This window comes from Myotis davidii, unplaced genomic scaffold (assembly GCF_000327345.1).
Source record: "Myotis davidii unplaced genomic scaffold, ASM32734v1 scaffold306, whole genome shotgun sequence".
Classification (NCBI taxonomy): domain Eukaryota; kingdom Metazoa; phylum Chordata; class Mammalia; order Chiroptera; family Vespertilionidae; genus Myotis; species Myotis davidii.
In genome coordinates this window covers 128,501-136,008 of record NW_006296631.1, presented here as the reverse complement: position 1 = coordinate 136,008, position 7,508 = coordinate 128,501, and the positions used below count along the sequence as shown (strand labels likewise).

The 7,508-nt window shown below is 49.9% G+C and overlaps 1 long non-coding RNA gene across 1 annotated transcript; it reads right to left on the bottom strand.

Annotated features, from left to right (window-relative positions):
- Positions 1 to 2,577: 2,577 nt before the first annotated feature.
- On the bottom strand, positions 2,578 to 7,118 carry LOC107184451. The gene is made up of 3 exons (XR_001515303.1): positions 6,784 to 7,118; positions 5,410 to 5,522; positions 2,578 to 2,659 (listed from the first exon to the last, which is right to left on the bottom strand). It is a non-coding gene; the product is annotated as an uncharacterized LOC107184451 (long non-coding RNA).
- Positions 7,119 to 7,508: the final 390 nt, after the last annotated feature.

The window sequence follows — 7,508 nt, the reverse complement described above, 5'->3', positions numbered from 1 at the left end:
TTTTTTTAATGGTCCCTCCTCCTGCAAACCTGCCCTGACCTCCCAGGCTGGGTGGAGACCTCCCTCTGGGCCTCAGCACCCCATGTTGTTGTTGTTGTTCTTCTTCTTCAAAGAGAAAGTTTATTTAGAAAGTCACAGAGGTAGAAGTATGCTATAGAAGAAATGGTGTGGGCTCAGGAAACAAGTTACAGATGCAAAAAAAGGGTCTTTGGAGCTTAGGGGAGAGAGAAGCAAAGGGATTTGCCATCAAGCAAGAAGGGGGAGCGGGGGAGTAAAGACATTCTACAGAGAGAGAGAGAGAGAAAACGCGCCTTAAGGCAATATCTTATAGTCAAGTTAATTTTCTTTTTTTTCAAAATTGTTATCATTCATTGTTGGGGGTATCATGGGGGGCGAAGGGAAAGGCATGGGCTTGCTCCCCGGAGGGAGAGCGCACCCTGAGTTCTTTTCATACCCGTTTTCTTGTCTGTCTCCCAATCAGGCAGCAAGCTCCTGAGAAGCCATGACGGGGTCTCAGAAAACATTGTCTCCCCTATGCCTGGCACATAGTAGGTGCTCAAGAAATATGTGTCGAGTGGAATAATTCATGAATTAATCTGGTGTCAAAGACTAGAGAGCCCTCAGCCCTCTGGAGAGGACTGAGTGCGGACCGACTCGCCGCAGCTGGCCCCGCACAGGGTCTGCCACACAATGGCTGCTCTACACACGAATGTGGAAAGGAGGAGGGAAGGGACGCGCGTCATTTCTGAGCATGAGGTGCTCAATGGTGGCTCGTGGCACCACCTAATGGTCCGATGCAGCCCCCAAGGACAGAAACCGCTCTAGCCTGTCACCTCCTGCCCACTCGCGGCCCATAGGCGGGGTTAGGGCGTGGCCTAAAGAAGAAAAGGGGGCGGGACTTATGGCCTGAGCCTATTGGGCGTCCACAGTGCCCTTGTCCTATCCTCCCCGGTGGGTGGGGCTTGACGGGCCCCTGAGCCAGTGGGGGAAGCGGGGAGGGAATCGCCGTTTCTGTGGATGTCTTTGCACTATTTGGGGGAGTACGGCAGGGGCTGAGGGTCCCCGAAGAGGACTGCATTTTATTTTATTTATTTATTTATTTTATTGATCTTTACAGAGACGATCAGCTGCCTCCTGCCCACGCCCCACTGGGGATGTGCCCGCAACCAAGGTACATGCCCTTGACCCGAATGGAACCTGGGACCCTTGCATCCGCAGGGCGACGCTCTATCCACGGAGCCAAACCGGTTAGGGCAAGAACTGCATTTCAAATAAACAAATATAGCCTCGCTCCACTCACCCCTCGCACCACATCCTGACGATTTTACAGAATGAACTGACTGCAAGCGAGTGCCCACCCGGGGCAGGCCTCTCCCTCCACCCTTAAGAGTGATGTTTAAGAGCCCAACCTCTGACACGGAGAGCATCTGGGTTCAAATCCAGGGTCTGCCTTGTGCTGTCTGTGTGATCCTGGGCGCATGACTTACTCTCTGTAGTCCTCAGTTTCCCCCCCTGTGCGATAGGATGGGTACTTACCTGCGTTAATCTTGTAAAATGCTTGAAACCAGCTCATCGTTGTATTTGCAATTCAGTGCTCATGCCCTCTCTGCTCCCACACCTCCCATGGCTCCCCATGGCCCTCAGAGCAAAATCCACACCCTTTCCTGTGACCCAGGTGGCTCTGCATGGTCCAGCTCCGACTTCCCTGCATTTTCCTGTTGCACCATGTAGCTGCTCAGTGGTCTTCTTGTCCTCAACAACACCCAGCCTGATCTGGCTTCAGGGCCATTGCACATGCTGTTCCCTTCGCAGGTGAAGCTCTTGCTTTTCCAGATGCTCATCCTTGCACTGTACACAATTCCCCCTCCTCCTCCAGGTCTGACTCAAGTGCTGCTTTCCCTGGAAAGCCCTCCTAGATCCCTCCAGATCTGGTTGGGACACCCCTATTACATTCCCAGGTCCCTGTTTATTTCCATTGCAAGGACCTCCAGCCACAGGCAACAAATTGAAGTTCTCTATCACCACGCCACCCAGTTTTCCTCCCATATATCCCACCTGCGGAAACGGGGGCGCCACTGCTGGGAGGAGGCGTGGAACAGGTCAGTGACAGGACAATGACATCTTGGCCTCACTTAACCCGAGCAGTGGTTCAAAGCAAACACACTCAACATCAGCCCTTTCTGCTCTGGAATAGCAAATTGAAGCCACCTGCTCCTCCCAGGAGACCTCCTTCCGGTTCCCTGAAGATCCCCCTGTTCCTCCATCCAGGAGCTCTCCAGCCCCTACCTTTCCTTCCATCCCCTCCATGGCCCCTCGGAGAGTCTGTGTGTGGTTGTCCTGGGGACCAGGTTGGGGTGAGGTTGGCACAGAGAATATGGTTGGGAGGTGTTTGTCAAGTTAATGAATGCATTATATGCCTACCGAACTACCGTGTACCCTTCGAAAGCCCAACCCCAACATCCCTTTTTTAGGATACCTTCCTTCTCTCCCCAGAGAGGCCGCCACTCCCCTACTCCCCATTCCTCCAGCTCCAGGACCCACTCTCTAGCCCAACCCTGACTTCACAGGCTGGGTGCCCCTGTGGCCAGCTCTTCTTCCTGCAAGCTGGGGTCTTCTTGGGGACCAGGACTTGGGTGTACAGGAAGATCGTCAGGAAGTGCTGAGAGAATGGAACACCTGAAGTCACATGTCTTCGATTCACATCCTAGCCGGCGACGCGGCACTGAATCTGTCCTCTGACCTCTCTGACCTCACTTGCCCATTTATTAAATGTGTTTACTCGGGGCCTGGGCCCCAAGTTGTAGCAAGGATGAAATGAGTCAGCACATAAAGCATATGGTTTTAGGACCTCAGACTCCCTCCTGTCCCACACGGAGTGTGACTCAACCCAGGACCAGCAGCTATGCTCCCCTCTCTGGCACCCAGAACTAGAGTGTTGTCAACAGCATGTTCCATGAAAGTTGACCAAAGGGCTTGTGAGAGAGGTGGGGGAAGGAGGAAAGACAGGTGAATATTCAAAAGGCTGAAACCTGCTCAGCTGTGTGGCTCAGTGGTTGAGCATTGACCTATGAACCAAGAGGTCACGGTTCAATTCCTGGTTAGGGTAGGTGCCAGAGTTACTGGCTCGATCCCGAATAGGGGATGTGCAGGAGGCAGCCAATCGATGATTCTCTCTCACCATTGATGTTTCTATCTCTCTACCTCTCCCTTCCTCCCTGAAATCAATTAAAATAATAATAATAAAAGGCTGAAACCTAAGTACTGGTGATAGGCCACTTGGGGAAATAGCCTGGTCATTTCTCACCCATAACCCAGCCATTCCACCCATGAGCATTTACTGGGTGGAAAGGGGATATACTCATTAAAAGACATGTGCAAAAAGACTCAAAAAAGCTTTATCCACGATAGTAAAAACCTGGAAATAACCCAAATGTCCACCAACAGGTGAAATGGACAAATAGTGAATAATTAGTACCAGGTTGTTACAATAAGAAAAAACATACCCATGTATTTGCAAGGATGTGGAGAGATTGGAACCCTCATACACTGCTGATGGGAATGTAAAATGGTGCAGCCGCTGTAGAAGTGTCTAGCAGTTCTTCAAAAAGCTAAACATGAGCCCTGACATGTGACTCAGTTTGTTGAGCATCGTCCTGTCCCATGCACCAAAACATTGCAGGTTTGAGTCCCAGTCGGGGCACATGCCCAGATTCTTTCACACATGTATGCTTCTCTCTCTCTAAAAAAAGAAAGATCAATGAAAACATTTTTTTAAAGCTAAACATGTAATTACCACAAGACCCAGCAATTCCACTGCTAGGTATAGATCCAAGAGAATGGAGAGCTGGTACTCAAAGAAACTTATTCAGAGCAGCCCTATTCACAATAGCAAAATGGTGAAAACAGCCCAAATATTCACTAATGGATGAATGGATAAACATCCTGTGTGGATAACCATCCATACAAAGGAATGAAGTATGCTACCACATGGATGAACCTTGAAAATATTATGCTACCCGGAGAGCATTATGCTAAGCAAAATAAGCCAGTCAGAGAAAGCTAAATATCACATGATCTCACTCATTTGTGGAATATCATGGAAACAATAAAGAATTTAAATTTTTTTAAAAAGAAAAGATTATGCTGAGTGAAGAAAGCCACATAGAAATGGCCATTCATTGCATGAAATGTCCAAGGCAGGAAAACCCATAGGGACAGAAGGTAGATTAAGGGTTGCACGTGGCTGGAGGGAAGGGCGAGGGGGCTTGACTGCTGATGGGGACAAGGTCTCCTTTTTTCTTTTTTTTAAATCCTCACCCAAGGATATGCTTTTTAAAAACCTGATTTTAGAAAGAGAGGGAGAAGGAAAGAAAGAGAGAGGGGAACATTGATGTGAGAGAGAAACATCAATTGGTTGCCTCCCAATTGGGGTTCAAACCAATTGAACCCTGTTCTCTGACCAGGAATCAAACCCGGTGCACGGGATGACGCTCCAACCAACCGAGCCACCACCCACCAGGGCGAGTCTCCTTTTAAGGGTAGATAAGTGTTAGGCGGCTGGATATTCACACAACATTGTGAATGTGCTAAATGGAACTGAATTCTACACTTTAAGTGGCTAAAATGATGTTATATGCTATATGTAGTTTACCACAATATAAAAATAAAAAATAGTACCCGGGACTATTTTGATACCGGACACAACAGGTGTGAAGCTGCCTGTCACTCTGAGAGTCAAATTAAGCAGAGACAGGGTTAAATCACGTCTGAGCATTTATCCCAGGAAGGCCAGCAGCATGTGGAGAGCAGTCAGCCAGCCTGGAATTTCTGCTCTGACATTTCATTTTAAACAAGCTCTTATGTAAAAATCTAAAGTTAGTGAGTTCCCAGGGTCCGCCTCCTTTCACCGTCTTTGCCAAGATCAGCCCCAGAGAGCTGCAAAGATTAGCCGGGAACACCGTCTCCCTCCAGATAGCTTCTGTCCTTGACCTGGGCTTTGGGCTGCCTTATCTCCAGGGCCTGTTCTCCTTCTGGGAACACGCCGTCCAGTTTCCCAGGGTCTGTAAGAAAGTCTCTCATCGTTAGTGAGTGAGCTGAGTAATCATTGAACAATCGTGGTCTTATTACGTGCCCTTCCCACCTATCAATTCCACAGCCATGAAAAGTTTCAAACACCTGCAGGAGGAGCAAGTGTGACCCCATTTCTGTGAAGTTCAAAACCACACAAAATTCACCTGTAGTGACAGAGGTCATGGCAGCGGTCTCCTGAGGAAGGATCAACTGGAGAGTCCAAGCAACTGCCAGGGCTGGGAATGTCCTAGATCCCATCCTGAGAGCCGTCCCCTCACCAAGCCCCACTCCTGACCCTGGTGAACCTGACCAAGCCCATGTTAAAAACAAAAAATTTACCAGGGGGAAAAAATGAGAGTGTCCAGCAGTCATGAGGACCCAGAGTTCCATTTCTTCACAAATGCCATCCCCGACCCCTGGTGACTTTGAAACAGGCACGGAGCTGGGGGGGCCTGGACAAAGGTAGGAGGGGAGTGACCTGCACATGGTTCCCGGGATTTCAGAAATGATCCCCAGATGCCTCATCTCTAGGGAGATGCCACACCAGAGTCCCCAGCCTGGGACAGGAAAACCTCAGGGCTCCAGGACACTAGAAATATCAGAGGTCGCCTGGCTGGTGTGGCCTGGTTGGTTGGGCGTCGGCCCAGGCACCAAAAGGTTGCCCATTCAATTCCCAGTCAAGGCACATGCCTAGATGGGTTCGACCCTTTCCTCCCCCCCCCCTCTCCTCTCTTTCTCTTTCTTAAAAAAATTAATTAAATGGAATGAAGGAAGGCCCCGGCCAGCAACCGGAAGGCTCCGATCGGCCCTGATTGCCTGGGGGCCATACCCGTGCACAAATTTCATGCACCAGGCATCTAGTCTTAAAAATAAAAAGAATATCAGAGGTCTGTGGGGGCACTCTTCCCTCCCAATCAGAGTCTCTGGTGGAGACACATCTTGAGGACTCAGGGTCCTTTAAGGCCAACTAGCACAAATAACTCACAGCCTCAAGCAAAAGGAGGAATAGAGATTTCATCAGAAAGTCCTGCGTTTGTGTCCTGACCCTGAAGGAATAAATGAATGAATGGTGAATGGTGGGCCAATGGGCTGTTCATCCCTGTCCCACAGCCTTTCTCATACACTTCCTAGGTGCCCAGCCTCGTCCTCCAAAAGACCAGGGCCCCAGAGAGGCCGCAGCCTCGCCTGGCCTCCAACAAGCTCTCATCCCGGTGAAGAAGACAGAGCCCGACACAGAAAATCCCACTTTAATGATTGCTCAGAGCAATAATAATAATAATAATAATAATAATAATAAATCATGAGGGAGGTATCGGAATAGAGGAAGTACGCCAGGGCCAAAAAGAAAGAGAGAGGAAGTAGAGTGCCAGGGCGTTAGATGGTATGTGGCCAGCGACTGTTACCCACTGACCAGGGAGGAAGTTGGGGTGAACAGCTCAAAAACGAAGAGTAAAGGCTGGCCGATCCTGCTTCCCAGGCCTTTTCTCTTGATTTCTTTTGTAAACTTCCAGAGACGGGCGCTCACTCCCAAGGTAGACAGCATGGCACACACACCTGTCAGATGTTTAATGCAATGTGGTTTTTCAAGTAGTGACTGCCATAGGTAAAAGGTCTGAATGAGATTGTTTGGGGGGTGTGTGTGTGTGTGGGGGGGGGTGCCCTGTGAGCGGGCAGTCAGTCCCTGCCACAGGCTGTGTCTGGAATCAGACCCACCTGAGTTCGAATCCCTGCCACTTATCGGCCAGATGACTTCATTTCTCCAAGGCTCGGTTTTCTCTTTCCTCTGAAGTGACCCGAACAGCAGCCTCTACCTCGGAGGTTCGTGCATGTGCTCAATGAGCTAACGGAACAGAATGCGGGCACACAGCAGGCGCAGAAGTATTTGCTCTGCTCCAGGCCAGGGGGCTCTGGAATGTGTCCCGCACACACTGTACTTGGCTAACACTACAGCGTTGCACGTTCTCACTCCTGCAGGTGCTCTTGCCCCGCCACCCACACCTGGCGAACTCTGATACCTCCCTCAAAACCCTAGCTACGAGATACCTTCCTTTCTTCTCTTTTATCTCATTCTCTCTGTCTCTCTCTCTCTCTCTCTCTCTCTCTCTCTCTCTCTTTCTCTTCTTTTCTTTTCTTCCTTTTTTTAAATTGTTAACACTATTACAGCTGTCCTCTCTCTCTCTCTCTCTCTCTCTCTCTCTCTCTTTCTTTTCTTTTCTTCCTTTTTTCAAATTGTTAACACTATTACAGCTGTCCCCGTTTTACAAAATACCTTTCTCTTCTCTGCTCAAGCCCCGACCCAGGGAGCCGGGAGCGTCAGGGCGCGGTTCTGATGGGACCTGCGGGGATGTGACTCCCGAGGGCAGCGGTTCCGACGGGCAGAGGCAGGCACGGGCGGACAGACTGAGGCAACCGTGCAGACCCAAAAGCCCGCACCAGCT